Consider the following 20,789-nt stretch of genomic DNA (forward strand, 5'->3'; position numbering starts at 1 on the left):
ATATTAAAAACCCTGAACTTTTATGATTCGCACCAATAATTGTACCTGGACTGCGTAGAGGAGTGGGTCACCACAATATATTAAAAACCCTGAACTTTTATGAATCGCACCAATAAATGTACCTGGACTGCGTAGAGGAGTGGGTCACCACAATATCTTAAAAACCCTGAACTTTTATGAATCGCACCAATAAATGTACCTGGACTGCGTAGAGGAGTGGGTCACCACAATATATTAAAAACCCTGAACTTTTATGAATCGCACCAATAAATGTACCTGGACTGCGTAGAGGAGTGGGTCACCACAATATATATAATAAGAAAACCATCAACTTGTTTGATTCGCACCAATAAATGTACCTGGACTGCGTAGAGGAGTGGGTCACCACAATATATATAATAAGAAAACCATCAACTTGTTTGATTCGCACCAATAAATGTACCTGGACTGCGTAGAGGAGTGGGTCACCACAATATATTAAAAACCCTGAACTTTTATGAATCGCACCAATAAATGTACCTGGACTGCGTAGAGGAGTGGGTCACCACAATATCTTAAAAACCCTGAACTTTTATGAATCGCACCAATAAATGTACCTGGACTGCGTAGAGGAGTGGGTCGCCACAATATATTAAAAACCCTGAACTTTTATGAATCGCACCAATAAATGTACCTGGACTGCGTAGAGGAGTGGGTCACCACAATATCTTAAAAACCCTGAACTTTTATGAATCGCACCAATAAATGTACCTGGACTGCGTAGAGGAGTGGGTCACCACAATATCTTAAAAACCCTGAACTTTTATGAATCGCACCAATAAATGTACCTGGACTGCGTAGAGGAGTGGGCACTGGGCACCACAATAAAATATATAAAAAACCTTCAACAGGTCTGCATTACACTACACATACGGCTGCTCCTCCATCCTCTCCATCATATACATGTTGGAGTTTTAGCGTGTGACAACCTCTTGTTTTTGATAATGTCAGTGCATTTTGAATATTTTTCAATTTGCCCCACACCACTGAATGTACTTTATCTATGATACGCATCTATCTATCTTGACTGCGTAGTGTGGTGGCCCCGGTACACAATTTGGTACCGGGGCCACAATAAAATAAATACACCCTCCACGTGTCAGAATTCCACCAAACAAGTATCTGGACTGCGTAGTGGGGTGGCCCCGGTACCCAACTTGATACCGGGGCCACAATAAAATAAATACACCCTCCACGTGTCAGAATTCCACCAAACAAGTATCTGGACTGCGTAGTGGGGTGGCCCCGGTACCCAACTTGATACCGGGGCCACAATAAAATAAATACACCCTCCACGTGTCAGAATTCCACCAAACAAGTATCTGGACTGCGTAGTGGGGTGGCCCCGGTACCCAACTTGATACCGGGGCCACAATACCTCCTCCAAACATGCTACAGACAATTCGTCATTGAGATCCCATTAAGTATGTTAAAGACAGACAGGGTCCAAGTGTTATTAGTTGACTTTGTAAAGAAAAAAACTGTCCCTGTTGCACATAGTCGTGCAATGAAGACTTACTTTTTCATTTAAAGGCACGATCTTTCAAGTGTAGTGTTTGTAAGTCTAAGTCATATTATACTTTTGGTAAAATTGGTTTTTTTTGTTCCTCTTTATGTTAATTAATTAGTAATAGAATTAAAGTAGGAAATAGAATTAAATAGAATTAAAGTAGGAAATAGAGTGGTATAGAGTTGTAGTGTGGTATAGATAGAGTGGTCCACACAATATAATAATAAAACCCTCAACTGGTCTGAATTCCACCAAACAAGTATCTTGACTGCGTAGTGTGGTGGCCCCGGTACACAATTTGGTACCGAGGCCACAATATAATTTAAAAACCCTCCACGTGTCGGAATTCCACCAAACAAGTATCTGGACTGCATAGTGGGGTGGCCCCGGTACCCAATTTGATACCGGGGCCACAATACCTCCTCAAAACATGCTCCAGACAATTCGTCATTGACAGACCCCAGACAGACAGGGTCGTAGTGTTATTGTTTGACTTTGTAAACCCAAAAAAATGTCCCTGTTGCACTTGCACATAGTCGTGCAATGAAGACTGACTTTTTCATTTAAAGGCACGATCTTTCAAGTGTAGTGTTTGTAAGTCTAAGTCATATTATACTTTTGGTAAAATTGGTTTTTTTTTGTTCCTCTTTATGGTAATTAATTAGTAATAGAATTAAAGTAGGAAATAGAATTAAATAGAATTAAAGTAGGAAATAGAGTGGTATAGAGTTGTAGTGTGGTATAGATAGAGTGGTCCACACAATATAATAATAAAACCCTCAACTGGTCTGAATTCCACCAAACAAGTATCTTGACTGCGTAGTGTGGTGGCCCCGGTACACAATTTGGTACCGAGGCCACAATATAATTTAAAAACCCTCCACGTGTCGGAATTCCACCAAACAAGTATCTGGACTGCATAGTGGGGTGGCCCCGGTACCCAATTTGATACCGGGGCCACATTACCTCCTCCAATTTCCAAGTGTAGTGTTTATAACATCTTAACACTACACTAATTCTAGCACGTCAAAACCTCTTGTTTTAAATAATGACAGGGCATTTAACTTTTGATTTAATTTATTGAATTTGTTGGCATTTTCTTTTACTTTTTGAACATGGCAAACGACTGTTGAATGGTCACATAATGCCAAAAAAAAAGGTGCAAGATGGAATTGTCCTTGGGCCCTCCCACCCACCCTTATGTTGTTGAAATAGGACATGCACACTTTAACAAACCAATCATTTCAGCGACAGGGCCTACCAAACAACTGTGGCTGAAATGATTGGTTTGTTTGGGCCCCCACACCAATAAAACAATTCATCTCTCCCTGTACAAACTAAACAGGCTCTACTGAGGAAAGATGTCGTCCTTATCCTCAACCTCTGATTCCTCTCCCCCTACAGTGTGTACTTCCTCCTCCTCACACATTATCAATTCGTCCCCGCTGGACTCCACAACCACAGGTCCCTCTGTACTGTCTGGAGGGCAGTGCTGTACTTCATTGAGGAATTGATTATTCATTTTTATAAACATCATTTTTTCAACGTTGTGAGGAAGCAACCTCCTCGCCGCTCACTGACCAGGTTCCCCGCTGCACTAAAAACTCTTTCCGAGTACACACTGGAGGGGGGACAACTCAGTTAAAAAATAGAGCCAGTTTGTACAGGGGCTTCCAAACTGCCTTTTGGAGTTCTACCACGTCACTACCTCTAGTTAATTTAGATTGCAAGGCTTGTAAATATAAATACTTTGAAGATAAAAAAAAGCAGGCTGCACAGACTGTGGAGCTAGAAAGTGAAATTAAATGGACCACGTTACTTTGGGTGGCTATCTATGCCCCCCCCCCCCGCCCTACACTTGTAGTTGAATATAAATAAAGCAGCCTGCATAGACTGTAGAACTAGCAATTCAAATATACAAAGAAATGGACAAAGGCAGTTTGGTATCTGTCTGCATCAGATCCCCTCTCCACTAGGAGTAAAACAGAAAACTTTTCAGCCGTTATATAATCTAGAATATAAATAGAAATTGAGAAATGCAATTTGGTATCTGTCTGCATCATAATCATCAACATCCTCCTCAGCGCCAGCTACATCAATATCCTCCTCCCAGTGCACAACATTCACACCTTCATTAGCCAAATCTGTAACTGGACTGTGGGTGATCCTTCCAGCATATGCAGAGGGCGTGCTGCAAATGCTGGATGGAGTCACCTCTTCCCGTACAGTGATGGGAAGGTCAGAGTTCACAACCAACAACACCCTTGGACTCGCCTTGGGGATTTGTGATGTCATCTGTTTAGAAGGCAGAGTTCTTTGCTGTTTTGTTGTTGTTGCTGACAGCATAACTCTCTTAAATTTTTTGTAGGGGGGGGGGAGGAGGGCTTTGATCCTTGGGTGAAGTTGGACCACTAGTCATGAACACGGGACAGGGCCTAAGCCGTTCCTTGCCACTACTTGTCGTAATTGGCATATTGCCAACTTTACGTTTCTCCTCAGATGATTTTAAGTTTCTTTTTTTGCTGTTTTTTGAGAACTTGGGCTTTTTGGATTTTACATGCCCTGTACTAGGAGATTGGGCATCGTGCTTGCCAGACGACGTTGATGGCATTTCATCGTCTATGTCATGACTAGTGGCAGCAGCTTCAGCATTAGGAGGAAGTGGGTCTTGATCTTTCCCTACTTTATCCTCCAAATTTTTGCTCTCCATTATATGTAGCACAAGATACTGCAGAATGTGTGAACTTGGTAATATTGCAGTACCAATGGACTTATAATGCTGGATTGGTTTTGCAAATTTGGTTATAATTATTATATATTTTTTTTTTTTTTAATTTTTTATTTTTTTTTACTTTTTTTTTATTTTTTACAAACTTGGGAATAATGGGGAAATAACTATGCCCTTAGAAGCACAGAGCACAGGACACAGCACCACTGGACTGAACAGGACACGGCACAGGACCCAGCAGCACTACGGAACTCAGCAGGACAGAGCACAGGACACAGCACCACTGGACTGATACTGCAGAATGTGTAAACTTTGTAATATTGCAGTACCACTGGACTTTTACTGCTGAATGTGTGAACTTGGTAATATTGCAGTACCAATGGGCTTATACTGCAGGATTGGTTGTGAAAATTTTGTGGTAATTAAAAAATATTAAAGTAGTTTTTGGTATTTTATAAAAAAAAATTTTTTTTATTTTTTTAAACACAGGGGAATATTGGGGAAATAACTATGCCCTTAGAAGCACAGAGCACAGGACACAGCACCACTGGACTGAACAGGACACAGCACAGGACCCAGCAGCACCACTGACCTCAGAAGGACAGAGCACAGCACACAGCACCACTGGACTGATACTGCAGAACACAGCACAGCACAGCACAGCACAGCACAGCACAGCACAGCACAGCACAGCACTAAACAGCACAGCACTAAACAGCACAGAACTAAACAGCACAGAACTAAACAGCACAGAACTAAACAGCACAGAGGACCACCTAACACACCCTCCCTCTACCCTGATCAATGCCCGAGTGAAGATGGCGGCGACTAGCGGGGAATTTATAGGATCCGAGTATCGCGAGATCCGACAACGGGATTATGAGTCAGAGCCTCAGTTTCACTTTTGAATTTGGCGCCAATACCCGGATCTGTCTCGGATCCGACTCGGATCCGCAACGTTCGGGTGGGCTCGGATTTCAGAAATCCGAGCGCGCTCATCCCTAGTTTACACCTACATAATTGTTACGGTAGTGAAGAAAGTGACATGTAAAAAATATCTACTTACCTGTAAACAGACACACTGGAAATCCAATGTGAGGAGAGGGCGACACTTCAAAATGACGTCACTTGCAAGCGCGACTTGGACATTTCAGATTTTAAAGCGGCAACGCACGGACCCATGTAAGTATTACCTTTACGTTAGGAGTTAGGGTTAGGGGTTAGGATTAGGGTGAGGGTTAGGGGTTAGGGTTAGGAATACAATTAATATTGCTATAATTAAATGTGTCCGTGCGTTGCCGCTTAAAAAAAAATCCAAGTCGCGCTTGCAAGTTACGTCATTTGGAAGTGTCGCCCCCTCCTCACATTGGATTTCCAGTGTGTCTGTTTACAGGTAAGCAGTTGTTTTTTACATGTCGCTTTCTTCACTATTGTAATAAATATGTAGGTGTAAACACTGACGGTGTTTACATTATCGTTAACTCGTCTTACACCCGAAGTGGTCTGGTGTATGTTGTATGCCTTTCCGCCATTTCTCCCACTGCCTTTGTTATACTAGAAGATAGACAATACTATCTTATCTTTCCATGGACCAAGGAGAGTATAACTTCACACAGGTGCTTTAGCTTGGCAAGTACAGTGTTCATATACAGCGGTAAATGGGTGTTTGCAAAGGAGATTGTTAAGGGGGCAACTAGAGCTTTGTTCTATACCTGGTCCCATTTCTTAAGAGAGACATAACTGGATTTGTGTAAAGGAATTGAATTTGTTGTATGAATTGAAGATCACAAGCTCTGTGCTCCAATACAAGAAATAAGGAAGACTGTGACGGAGTGTCCAATGCTTTGCTGGCATCAAGAAGTGACATATAACTTGGGAGATGTTGTTGACAGGGGAGGGCTGGCAAATTTTAGCCCCAGGGGCAAGACTCGACTCAGAAACCTATTAGGAACATTTTAAAGGAGAAAAAAATGCATGTGGTCCAGTGACCCAGAACAAGGTAGCCCCCTATGGGACTAGCCCGGGGGGGCACATGTCCCCTGCCCCTGGTTCTTGAGATAATGCCACCACGGCCGTAATACAAGAGATGCTCACTGACCCCCGTGAACTGGTTTTGGTTTTGGATCTGGATTAGCTTCGTGTTTTGGTTTTGGTTTTGGTTTTGGCAAAACTGCCCTCGTGTTTTTGTTTTGGATTTTTTAGGAAAAATCCTAAAATATGCTAAAATCACATAATTTTGCTCTTTTTTTGTTCCTACATCTTTATTAACCTCAATAACACTAATTTCAAGTCATTTGCAGTCAATTTTGACCACCTCACAAGTCACAATATTATTTTCATACACTTTCGGACAAATACTGCAGCGACCTGGCTGGATGGTAAGCGACAGAGCAATGACACAAACACACGGCAGTTCCTAGCACATCTAGGACACATTGGCACACAGCAGTGGCAGAAAAGAAAATTGTTGCAAGATGGAATTGTCCTTGGGCCCACCAGCTCTCCCACCCACTATTATGTTGGATCTTGAAAAGGAATCCAAAAATCGTGAGAGCCGACGATGTCACAATGAAGTTTTGCCTCGTTTTCGATTGAGAGGGCGCGTGAAAGTACCGAGCCGCCTCGGCTCTGCACTCGGATCCCCTAAGTTCGGGTGTGTTCGGTTCTCGAGGAACCGAGCCTGAGCATCTCTATGTAATAGTTTTCAACAAGTAGCGATGCCCCATGACACCCAGTTGATGACCAGCGAGAAGGTTCGGGAGGGTTGATTGAAATTTTATGGCCATTATCTTAGCAAGGATTTTAAAATCCATGTAAAGGCCGGTTATAGATGAGTGTGAGGCAACTATTTGTGAGTCTTTGTTGGGTTTAAAGTAATAATATGGCATGGGTTTCAGTGGTGGAAGTGTACATTTAGTTGTGGCGGTATGAATAATGTAATGGGAATGTACGTTCATGGAATTTATTAGTTTAACAATGAAGGCAGTTTGAGAAGTGGCGATATGACAAACCAATATATACACCCCCACTGCCTCCACTGATAGGTTTCATTGAAGGAGGGATAGTACATAATTCTAGTGTAATGGATATGATGTTGTGGTACAGAAACCTATAACATTCACCAGAACAAAAAGTAAAAAAATAAATAAAAAACAGGATGGCTACTGTAATCATCATCATCATCATCATCAGTGAGTGCATAGAACACAAAGCACTCCTTAAGTTACCCGCACAGTGCAGTGAATAAATGAATCCCTTTTTCCATGGTCCAAATATTTGTATGGGATCACATAAATAAATAATTGAAAAAATTTGAGAGAGTGCACCCCCTAAAATTCTTAGCCGACACCAGTGCTCAAGGGGGAGAGAGTAGGTACAAATTACTGTGGCCCAGGCCTGCCTAGCGGGCCTTGCCTGCCTGTGAAGTGGGAGGAGCCACCGATCTGGTACGCCCATGCCCCATTTGGCAGCTATGAAAGGAGCCCTAAGAAGTTGCTGTACCGGGGCCCAAAATTCCTCTTTGCGGCCCTACTAGTGTTATACAGTTTAATCAGGTTTCTACTTGAGTGATTGGATTATACTATGACAGGGATACCGAAGCGTGGGGCCCTAGGGGGCGGAGGTCTGCACAAAAAAAAAAAGCAGCCCCCCCTCCCAAAGACTACCAGCCCCACACTGAAAAACTGTGGTTACTGCAGTAATGGGAAAAAATCTGAACCCTGGAGAGTGGCAATTTTGCCAACCCAATGATCCCAAAGTAATGGACAGGGGTTTCTAAAACACGCATTTTAAAAATGAACTGTATTTCATTTAAAATAATTATCTCATAATAAATAATGGACCTTAAAGTGAAAGACTCCCTAAAACCAGTTGGCAAATAGTTTCTGCGTAATATGGTATTTTATTTTAATCCCTGTAGATCAAAAAATAAGAATTCCCATCGGGCTACATTTTTTTAAAAATTTTTTTGAATAAAGTAAAACATGGATGTTGTTGAGTCTTTCATTAGAATGTATTTTAAAAATAAAAACAGCGTACTATACCGAAACCACTGAGGAGGAGCAAGTTGCCATTACCCCAGTACACAAACCCCAGTGGTGCCAGGAGGAGCCTTACTGCAGGGCTGGTAGCCTTTGGGACTCTCCAGCACTGCAATGATAGGTTCGGTTCCCATGATGACAGGGGGACCTGACACTGCAAGTTCCTTATTATACAGTGATCTGGTACAGGTTGTCCCGGTGCTGGCTTCCCCTCCAGCAGAGGGCAGCCCACACTATGCTTCCTCTCCAGCAGGGGGGAGCCCACACTATCATCATCATCATTTATTTATATAGCGCCACTAATTCCGCAGCGATGTACAGAGAACTCATTCACATCAGTCCCTGTCCCATTGGAGCTTACAGTCTAAATTCCCTAATATAGACACACACTCACACACAGACATAGACACAGACAGACAGAGACTACGGTCAATTTTTGATAGCAGCCAATTAACCTACTAGTATGTTTTTGGAGTGTGGGAGGAAACCGCAGCACCCGGAGGAAACCCACGCAAACACAGGGAGAACATACAGATAAGGCCATAGTCGGGAATTGAACTCATGACCCCAGTGCTGTGAGGCAGAAGTGCTAACCACTAGGCCACTGTGCTTCCTCTCCAGCAGAGGGAGCCCACACTCTGCTTGCCCTCCAGCAGGGGAAGCCCACACTCTGCTTCCCCTCCAGCAGGGGAAGCCCACACTCTGCTTCCCCTCCAGCAAGGGGAGCCCACACTCTGCTTCCCCTCCAGCAGGGGGAGCCCACACTCTGCTTCCCCTCCAGCAGGGGGAGCCCACACTCTGCTTCCCCTCCAGCAGGGGGAGCCCACACTCTGCTTTCCCTCCAGCAGGGGGAGCCCACACTCTGCTTCCCCTCCAGCAGGGGGAGCCCACACTCTGCTTCCCTGGCACTAGAGAAAACAGTGCAGGCTGTCTTGTGGTATAGAGGTGCTGGTTAAAGATTTTAATGGGGTGGGGGGGGAGGGGTCACTTTTATTTTTTGGTTTTAATAATTGCTTTTTATACAAAAGAAATTGCCTAGCAATATGGCACCCATCCATCCAGCTAAATTGTGTTAACAAATCTGTACAGTAATACACAGTTTTACCTTACGGGTTGGCTTTAAAAAGACCTGAAGTTTGGCGTTTTCTAATCTGACAGACAGCGGATGTGGTTTTAAGCAACTCACTGCTTGATACATGACGTGATTTTGTTTTTAAAACCGCGTCCAATGTCTGTCTGACTTATAACCGCATCCAGATACAAATTAGAATACATCCTGGACTTAATGTGCTAACGTTTGATTCACAACGTACAGATTTCCCAGGGCTCATTTTAAGACACTGTTCAAACATTGTTGAAATAGAAGATCAACAAATGCAGAAAAATGTCTCCTTTGAGGTGTCGGTAGCTTGTTTAGCGTAGCATCGTTCTCTGCATGTGCATATAGGATGTCCAGGAAAGGTCTAATTGTGAGTTGTTTTTGGAAGTGGGCTGAGTTTCTGAAATCTTGGCTTCACACAAGATAAGACTCATGTCTTTCACGTTCAACTGCCAAGTTAAAGATTTCCCTCTGTGTGAACACACGTGTTGACTCACGTGCAAACTATACTGTACTATCAGATTGTGCTGATATTAACGGGATCTTACCTAAGCTACGCTTCCCTTAACTGTTTCACGACGCTGCTCTTAGACTGCAATTGCATTTAACGGAGACAAGACGTGAGAGAAGTGACCTGTCCTGGTGGAATCACAATAAGCCTACTGGGCCTGACTCATGCTCAGTCGTACGTCCATTTGCATAGTGCATCAGGGGCAAACACAGGATTTGTAGAGGGGGGTTTCCACACCTGGCCGTGGGCGTGACCAGTATGCATGGGGGCGTGGTCATCATTTTAGACATTGCTTGGCTGCTCTCCAACTCTTCCTATCCCCATAATATACATGGGCACTGCTGCGTGCACTACTGTTAGGTGTACGCAGCTCTCCCTTTTCAATCAGAGCTGTGTGATGTGGGAGCAGAGTCCAGCCACCTCAATTATACAGTGCCACAGGCTTGGATGGGGGGGGGGGGGGGGGTTCCAGGCACTAGGAAACCCCCCTCGGTTTGCCTATGCGCATCTTGCTGGAAATAGCTCTGCACATGCTGAGACACGGACCTCCCGCCAATGCATGCGATTCACGTCTGAATGCAAATGACACTTATGACTGCCTACGAGGGGCAGAACAGGGGTAGGAGTGGCGGACTAGTGTAGACAATGTAAAGGGTGTGCCGAGGGTATTCTAATGGAGATTCAAGTCCAGAGTTTCTTGCGATTACGTCTGGTTTCTGCTGTATTATTTGCACCAGCTACAGGGCAGGTGTAAGCAGGGGCGGATCCAGAAGTTAATTGTACCGGGGGCGATTTAGGGGGGGCGATTTAGCCCCGCCCCCTTTTGACACCTAAGGCTGCTGACGGCTGCACACTATGTGCAGATCCGTTCAGCAGAGAGAGTTAGGGAGAGAGTCCTGCCCGGCTGCTCTGATTGTGTCAATCAGAGCAGTTGGGCAGGACTCTCTCCCTAACTCTCTCTGCTGAACGGATCTGCACATAATGTGCAGCCGCCGGCAGCAAGCCCCTGCTAGGGGGGGCGATCGCCCCGATCACCCCCCCCCCCCCCCTGGATCCGCCACTGGGTGTAAGTGCTGACTGATAGTGATAACTGACACGGCATAATCTTTGCTTTAAAACTACACTCATGCGTGCCACTAGCTGGTACAAAACATGTGTATGCAAGTAAGATTCGGTGGTAGTCAGCATATCTATGCACTGCTGACTACCTCAACACTTACCCCCACATCTTCACACCGAAAGGGCTTCTTCCCGACAAGGCTTGATGACGACTGATGTGGCAACTGCTTGGAAGCAATCGCGGTGAATGAAGAAGCTGTCGCAACTTGATGACGTCGCTTACATCTGCGCCACTGTTAACGCTGCTGTTAAGGGTTTAATGTAAGTATGCGCCCATGTACAATGTACAACGCTTTATAAAGTACATGAGACATAGCCGCATACTTACATTACTCCCTTAACAGCAGCGTTAACAGTGTCAAGGATGTAAGTGACGTCATCAAGTTGCGGCGGCTTCTTCATTCATTGCGATTGCTTCCAGTCATTTGCCCCATTAGTCATCATCGAGCCTTGTCAGGAAGGAGCCCTTCGTTGTGAAGATGTCGGAGTAAGTGTTGCCGGGAATAATCAGCCTCATTATTCCGTACCTCATGATTATACTGTTAATAGTTGTTCATTTATTTTATAATATAATATTTTTGTCTGAGTTCTGATGTGACATTATATTTCACATAAGCTTGTGCAAAACTCTTATCATCTCCCGTCTTGACTATTGCAACCTCCTCCTATCTGGCATTCCTGACACCATATATCCACACTTCAATCCATCCTAAATGCTGCTGCAAGACTGATCTTCCTCTCTCACTGCTCTGCTGCACCACTTTTCAAATCCCTACACTGGCTCCCTGCGTAGTTCAGACTCAAATTCAGATTACTCACCCTTACCTACAAAGCCCTCAACAACACCACCCCCGCATACATCTCAAATCTCATATCATATATACTCTCCCTCCCGCCCTCTTAGATCTACCTCTGACCTGCACCTTGTCTCGTCTCTGGTAACCACCTCTCACTCCCGCCTACAAGACTTCTCCCGTGCTGCTCCCCACTTATGGAATTCCCTACCACGCTAAATCAGACTTTCCCACAACCTTCAAATCTTTAGATGCTCTTTAAAAACCCATCTCTTTTTCAGAGGTGACCTTATCCCCGATAACACTATTCACACTAATACACCCTCACAACTGTCCCAATCTCCACTCTGAACCACCTTTGCTCCTCTTGTTTCAGCTGTGCCCTCCTCCACTTAGAATGTAAGCTCTCTAATGAGCAGGGTCCTCCATACCCTTTTTGTTTTCATGTCTGCATTTATTTTCTCTACCTTGTATGTCCCTATTTTAGGTATGTCCTGTTTTCCTTACTGCACTGTGGCGCTTTACAAATCTATGCAAATAATAATAATATACTGCGGTCTATTCTGTCTGTTAACATATGGCAAGTACAGTTTAGGCAGAGGGTGTTTACACCCCGATTCAAATAAAAACGCATTGTTTTCTTTGGTTCCAAATGAAATAAGTCAGAACTACATCATTATTCAAATACTTTCAAAAAGTCACACTTCCATCAAAACTACCCAGTCGCCACCATTCATGAAATACTGACTCCTGTTTTGCATTGTCCTATCAAACTATTATAGGGTTAAACACGGATCTTATTAGCGTAGTGTGGGGTTGTCCTGCACAGCAGATTCTAAATGCAGCTCATCATGATGCAGTTATATTAGAATGATTTACCATTCTGTTTCCCACTCCCTGCAGTTAATAAAATGTTTAAACCATAGCCGAAGTGTCACACATAAAGACAATCAGGAAACAATCAAATTGGACTGTTCGGCTCTCTTACCTCCGCTTATGAAGTCTGAAAGTAGAGAACGAAATAAACATTCCTGATCTTACTCTTCCTTCATCCATCATCTTTTCCCTGGAGAGACATGGTGGTTTAGAAAAAAAAAAGCCCAATTATGAAATGTTCCATTTTAGTCTTCTGTTTGCCATATTTCAATAGGATAGGGGCTCCAAATATCTGTTCTCTAGAACCAAAACAGCGCTCGGGGTGTGTGCTCATTTTATCCGGAAGATTGCCGTCATGTAAATCATACTGAAGCCGTATTTTGGTATAGTTGAATTTACATAAGGATATCATCTTTGGATATTCAACAAGTCTTAAAACAAATCCACCAAGTCACCGTTAAAAAGAGATTAATGGACCTGCTGTGTCTTATTGCAGGATCCTGGAAATATAAGTAAACATAGATTGTTATATGACCTGAAGTTAAACTCTGTAGAATCTTCTTGTATATAACTCTCGCTTGTTTAAAGTGTGTAATCAGCTACTCCTCAAAATATGTTGCTGTATTTTTTTTATTTTAAAAAGCTGTCTTAATAAGGTTATGTAAATACGTACGATAATATCCCTCTAAATGTTTCCTAACTAAAAATAAGTGAGCTGGTTCAGTTCAATATCAAATTAGTATAGCAAGCATATCCAATTTCTTAATTAACTCCTAACACATTAACCCTTTATTTTGCCGCCATTGAAATCATACATCATCTAGTGATTAATATTGGAACTTCTGAAACAACTGACTACTGTAAACACACATTCAGATGTTGTTTGAGAGCATTTCTGCTAAGAAAAGGATAAAAATGTAAACATTGTTACATAAAAGTAATGCGAAATTCATGTTGCTTGGGAGCAACATTCCAAAAGAAAGGGTTAATAGGTCTGTTCTGATTACATCCCATCTAAACAATAAGGATTCTAGAAGTCAACATTGTTTTACTCGGGTATGCCAGGCCCATAAGACAGTCCCACCAAAGAGATAAATATATATATTCACCGGGCAAGTATCTGGCATCGGTCGCCCTGCCCGCAAGAACGGACACAGTGTTTTATTCTCTGCCCAAGCACTTCAAATTAATCACAGAACACAAAAAAACAATTGCACCCATGTGGTGCACCTGTGTCTTTGTGTCCTGCAAAAGAGACCAAGAGGGAATTTAATCCTGTCTGCAGCCTGTTCCTGCAGACTCCTTGGGATTTCACCTATCCCTCTGTAAGAGAGGTGTGGGAAATAAGCCTAATTGTAACTGTATATATATATAATATATAAATGCTTAGTGGCGTCTGTGTGTGGAAAAAAAAAAACAAGTTGCAGCGCCACCTGCTGGGCAGAGTTATACACTGACCTACTAAATTCTTAGTGTGTGTGGGAAAAAAAATTCAAAAAGGGCTGAAATTTGGTAGGGCTCAAACTCATTTTCGTGAGGTAATTTTACCTCATGAACACACATGTGTAGAGGCGTGCGTTAGTGTGTATGTGTGTGTGTGGAAAAAACTATTTTCTCAGAAAGGGCTCATCCAATTGACCTGAAATTTGGTATACTGACATTATTTGACAAAAAAATTAGAATAGTCAAGTCAGTTAACTTCCATCATCCCCCCTTCCCCCCGTGGGAGGGGTAGTAAAGGCTAAATTTACGAGTTGAGGGGTCAAACTCATTTTCGTGAGGTAATTTTACCTCATGAACACACATTAAAAAGGCCGCTTGCGTTGGGAACTAATGCTCTTCCCCTGAGGAGGCCTGGGCTAGGCCCAAATGCATGACAAGAACCTTTTTAAGACCTTAAGTAGCTTGATTTGACTAGAATGCATGAGTATCATGCACGGGTTAACTTGTGTATATATATATATATATATATATATATATATATATATATATATATATATATATACACACATGTACATAGAATTACTGCACTATTATTGGTCTCTATTCGTCAAAGAACTTCAAGTACAGCTGAGGGATTGATCACCTGATATGTACTTATACCTTCTTACCTTCTATTGTCTGGTATGCACAGTAGCTATGCATATATGGTGTTTTAATAACACACATATACACACGCACGCACGGTGTGGTAGAATTGGACATATAGAAGTGACAGTATGAAAAAGTATTGGGAATATAAGTGGCACTGCGGCATATATATATATATATATATATATATATATATATATATATATATATATATATATATATATATATATATATATACACACAGTGTTCAGAGAGCATCCAGTGCAGCTATTATGAAGAAATTAAACTTTTTTTTAAAAAGGGATCTTTGATCAAAATAAAGTGGTAGATTTAGTATATGCTATATTATATGGTGGATTATATCTACCATATTCATTGGCAATAGGGTTTTTCACCCTTATATAATTTGGTCCCTAAGTGATACTGTGAAACAATAAAGTTGCACTGTGTAATGTACGGCATACTCAGTATGGAGAGGTGCTGTGGAGTGATGGACAGTTTACCTTAACTCCTGTCCCCACCGCCGTTACATGGAGTAAGAAGTAAAATTAAGCTTAGTTTTGGCTTTTTTTTTTCCGGCCTGATTTTTGGTGGCTGAAAGGAGGTGTGGTCTGTCTTAAAGGAGGTGTGGTCTGTCTGTAAAGAGGTGTGGTCTCACCCATAAAAAGGGCATATGTTGGCTGGATACAGACTGTGGCCTATTTTGTTCCTAATTTCGATCTGGAATGTTGGCATGTATTCTTTTGTGTGTGTGCGTATTCATATTCAACCCCCTGCTGCCCCTATAGTCCCCCATGTGAGATAAGAAAGGTCCCTGCATATACCTGAAAATAAAAAGTCTCCTGTACTAAATATAATTGCCCACAGCACATTTTTCTACAATCACCAGAGTCAGAGATTTGAAATGAACAACTGACATCGCATCCCAGGCAGGGAATGAAAGTACTGCACAGTCCATTTACCGCGACATATCACTAATAATAATCTAGGTGCAGTCCCTCGTTAAATATTGATGTATCACATCGATCCATAAACAGAAGTGCAACTGTTTAGCTCGTGTCTAATTGCAGCTAAAAATACACAACTCCCACTAATGAGTTATCAGCCATCCCATAGGCAATGCTTTCAAGCATCTGCAATACAAGCCTCAAGCAAATCTCATGGGTATACAATATACTTAGCCAAAGAAATATATGTGTCTTAAGGCTGTATCTGTTTCAGAACGGGCGACGAAAACGCTGTTGTTGTATTCATTGGACAGCCGACAGATGGTGGGTCCAAAACAAATGGATGTTGACAGAAGTGGTTAAACTGCAGGCCAGTTATTTTTTCTCTTCAGATATCAATGCCTTCAGTATCCTCCCTCAGTCAAAAAACTGTGCTGGGAGATAGGGACCCACTTCAAGTCAATGAGTCACATTTGCCTCTGAGCCAGAACAATTAAACTTATTGTACAAAACATCACCGAAGACATCCCTCCAGCACATCATCCCCTCCGCAGCTTCCCAAGGGGTCAGCATTGACATTTAGCAGTTAACAAATTCATTTGTGACTTGCACAAGCCAATTCCGCTCTTTCTCAAGTAAAAGTAGATAACGGGGAGATTTTTCATCAATTATTATCCATTTCGATATTACTGCACAGATAAATCTATCATGGGGTTAGGAGAGCCTGCAGATTTCTCTTACTAGGAAGTAAGACATGTTGTATGTTTTGTAACATGTCTGTTGTGAGCTGGAATCTGACAACTCATGTGAATGAGTAGAGTTTATTGCAGTGGATAGTGAATCGTGGTAGTTGTTGCATTTAAATATTGAATAGCACAGATTCTCCACTTAATCTTTAGCCAAGGGCAACTGTTGACTTTAATAAACTCTACTCCCTCTGTACACCTCTTATATGTATATGAACTTCTATAGAGAGCTAAAGAGCAGCACTGGCATTTCTAGGTAAGTCCCAATGACCCGCAGAGAGACATTTGTGAATACCTCCCAAAATTTGGGTGTTCAGCATCGGACAGGGGCTTTGTCACAACATGAGGGGGCACGGCCAGGGCCATCTTTTCCATTGGGCACGATGGGCAGCTGCCCGGGGGCCCCACGGGCAAGGGGGCCCCATAGGCACGGCTCTTAATGAGAATAAATAATCCTGCAAATGAAAAAAACCTGCAAAAAAAGCCTACAAGGGTCACTGAGCAAGTACATCTATCCATCTCTATAGATCTATATCTATATCTGTATCTGTATACATCTATATATCTATATCTATATCTAGGGGCCCCGCTACACTGCTTTGCCCGGGGGCCCATAATGTTGTTAAGATGGCCCTGGGCACGGCCACACCCCCAGGAGTGTGCATAGCGCTTTTGAAGTGCTAGATTGCTCAGTACTCTCCAAGCACCTTCACGGGTGCGCCCAGAACTCATTCACTGCTACTGTGCCGTACAAAGCTGTCCCCATCGAGATTGCGGGACAGAGCCCTCAAATCTAAACTGTCCCACCTGAACCAGGACGGGTGGGAGGTATGTTTGTGTCACCCTAGAACATTATGGGGGAGGTCCACTTGGTCTCCCGTCCGTCCCAGCACAAGTTATTGGGAGAGGTGCCACATCAAAGGTTATTTATACAGCAGCCAAAAACAGTCTGGTTTAGGGGTAGACTCTCTTTGGGCAAGTTTGGACTCCATAGCGTACTAGTCGCATAATTCCGGACATAGACAATCGGATTGATAGATATTAATTTGAAATGACCATATCCAATTATCTGACTTCGACAGTTCCTACACGCCTACCAGTACTCAATACCAAGTGCTAACAAACTGCCATATATACATTTTTTGCACATATTATAAACCGTTGACTGTCACACAATCACTCAATAACCAGTTTAAACATTCAGCAACTTAATAGCAATAAAAAGCAGCTATAAAAATAAACCCCGTTATCTCTTGTGTCATCAAGTAAAGCATAAGGTTGTTGAAGTTTGAATTGCTTACTTTATACTCTTTAATTACTCCTGGAACAGAAATAGGAAGGAAATGGCCTCAGCGTGGTGTGAAAGAGTTTGGTGTGAGCTATTAAAGTCATTTGAATTTAATTATTCAGAAATGACCTGACAGGGTCTGATTTAGGAGTCAGCCTAAATTAGATACTTTACAACCTACAGTCTTTCCACCTTTGCTATTGTCAAGCTGTTCACAGTATACAATGACAAATTACCTTGTGCAATTCTCATGCTTAGCTCAATGCAACTTGCCTATTTTGGAAATTCTGCAAATCGTTATGGAGATATAACTTTAACTACTAGCACATTAAAGCTATGATGGGTGATTAGAGGGTGTATATTCAGAGGTGGTTCCATTTTCAAACAAAAGGACTTGAAGTTTGCACCCGCTCGGAGTTGGCAGATTTTTGGTCTCATCCTATAATTTTAAAGGCACACTTAAGGAGCAGTTAAGGAGAAGTTAAATGGCAATGCACTCTTAGCAATGTAGTAAAATGCTTTACACACCACAAAATTATAATAATGTTAATAGTGATACTGACCAGAGCCCCCCCATTCATGGGGCTAAGCCAAGCAGTATTTTGGAAAAAAAAGTGTTTTTCATTGAAAGAGGTGATTCTAAAGGGGTAGACTTGGGGGTATATTTACTAAACTGCGTGTTTGAAAAAGTGGAGATGTTGCCTATAGCAACCAATCAGATTCTAGTTGTTATTTTGTAGAATGTACTAAATAAATGACAACTAGAATCTGATTGGTTGCTATAGGCAACATTTCCACTTCTTCAAACACGTTGTTTAGTAAATATACCCCTTGGTCCTTCGTGTGACGTTTACACTTTTGCAGATTGGGCCTCTAAAGGTTTTTTTTGTCTCTCCGTAAATCAGGCGCTGAAGCAGAATGTAGGCATGCAGCCTGAAGTCCGCTGAGCATACCACACTGACACACTTATGCAAAACGCATAGGGTTTTACTGTGTTTCAAACTATGTGGAGAATTCAAGGCTGTGTGTCACCTCTCCTCAACATGGCAACCTGTTAAAAGATGCTTTTTTAGCTCTTTAAACATTTTTACTGCCCTAGGACCAGTAAATAAGGTCCATCTTTTAAAAGAGTCTCTAAGCCAATTCATGTCATTGCTTGGTCCAGCTATTTTACACGTACCCTGTTTCCTTGCAAACAAACTACTACAACCAATAAATTGAACCTTGGTTATTGTGGAAAGCCACAATAGGATGATGACCTGACATCTGAAGGCAATTCTATATGGTTTCGAGTACCGTATATACTCGAGTATAAGTCGACCCGAATATAAGCCGAGGTACCTAATTTTACCACAAAAAACTGGTAAAACTTATTGACTCGAGTATAAGCCTAGGGTGGGAAATGCAGCAGCTACTGGTAATTTTTTTTTAGATTTATTCATTATTATGTTTTTAATTTACATCTGTATATGCATTTTTATATCATGTGTGTTTTTCAGTTTATTGCTATTTTGTCATTTTGATGTATGCTTTCACCCCCTATGTACATTGTTGTGGAAAATAAGAATATGTATACACATAAAATACAAATAAATTATTAAGTGTGTAAATTGTGAAATTTGAAAATCTATTACTTGCAGTTTGGTGGGGTTGTCAGTTGTCAGGACTTGAGTTCCAGGGTCACTCTCACACGTTTGGGGCCACTATTGCACTCCTTTGGGACGTACGGCATCATATTTGCCACAGCCTCTATTATATGTGCATCCTCCTGGAGCCCATATTGTCTTAGCTCTTCCTTGATACACATCTTCACATGCCGGCGCTCCAGTGGCAGAAAGGGGATGAAGAAATCAACTATGTTCTGGTCAATGAGGCTGCTGTGAAAGAATGCACCTTTTTTGTTGTAAAGTGCTAGAGAGATTTCAGGCTGCAGATCCTGTAACTTCATCTCCTCCCTGTCTTTCCCCATTTTCAAGTTCTCAGGCACCTTTGTGTTTATCAGGTTGCCATAATCATTGCTGCTGAAAAATGAAGATCGCTTTAAGGTAAGACACTCCGTTAAAAAAAAAAAATAGAGAGAGATTTTTTCAGCCTTTTCCTTCCTCCGCAGTGGAACGCATATGCGTTCCACCAACAGGAAGTTCGGCATTTGGAACGCAAGTTTGCGTTCCAAATGCCGAACTTCCTGTCAGTGGAACGCATATGCGTTCCACTGCGGAGGAAGGAAAAGGCTGAAAAAATCTCTCTCTATTTTTTTTTTTTAACGGAGTGTCTTACCTTTAAAGCGGAACTGAACAACTGAGGGACCGGCCACCAGGTAAGTTCACCCGTGTATAAGCCGAGGGGGCTTTTTCAGCATACAAAAATGTGCTGAAAAACTCGGCTTATACACGGGTATATACGGTAAGTTGATTTTGTTCGCTCAGGGGAGTATAATGTCTGACCGAATGCGTATATGTTAGTAAAATCGAATTATCTATTGTAACCAGGGCTGTTTTAATAAATTGTCAAATAGAGCTTCTGGCGATTGGGCCCACCAGGACAGAGTGCTTAAACCTAGACTTCATAGTAATGGAACTTTGTCTTCCATAAAATAGGTTCTCAGCCCCATGATTTTCTAGGAGGGCAAGAGACCCTTATTTTAAAAATGTGAAGTCTCCTGATTAATATTATTTGACCAAGGAAATCCTAAAATCTGCAGGTTCAAATGGAAAAAGCATTAAAAAAACCAAAACTAAAACGTAACAAAACAGTCTTTATTCTAAACCTTCTATAGCGCTAACATTAACGGAATCCTGAATGTAAACTTGTTGCATATTTTTGCAGGTCCAATTCCCAGAAGAGTTTCAGTGGCAATAAGACTGGGGATGTGTTCCTCTGTTTCCCTGTTATAGTGATGGTACTGTTATGACTTTTTGGGGTATATTTACTAAACTGCGGGTTTGAAAAAGGGGAGATGTTGCCTATAGTAACCAATCAGATTCTAGTTACCATTTATGTA

General features: G+C 42.1%; 1 long non-coding RNA gene across 2 annotated transcripts in view; it reads right to left on the minus strand.

Annotated features, from left to right (window-relative positions):
* Positions 1-20,789, minus strand: part of LOC142143043 (uncharacterized) — a 132,591-nt gene that overhangs the window by 80,375 nt on the left and 31,427 nt on the right. Inside the window, exon 4 of one of the 2 annotated variants that reach the window (XR_012689478.1) lies at positions 12,788-12,906. The exons of the other annotated variant lie outside the window; for it this stretch is intronic. This is a non-coding gene — a long non-coding RNA (uncharacterized LOC142143043). Of the gene's footprint in view, positions 1-12,787; positions 12,907-20,789 lie in introns of those variants that run through there. 2 annotated transcript variants of the gene reach the window in all.

The sequence above is a fragment of the Mixophyes fleayi genome, chromosome 3, assembly GCF_038048845.1.
Source record: "Mixophyes fleayi isolate aMixFle1 chromosome 3, aMixFle1.hap1, whole genome shotgun sequence".
NCBI classification, from domain to species: Eukaryota; Metazoa; Chordata; class Amphibia; order Anura; family Limnodynastidae; genus Mixophyes; species Mixophyes fleayi.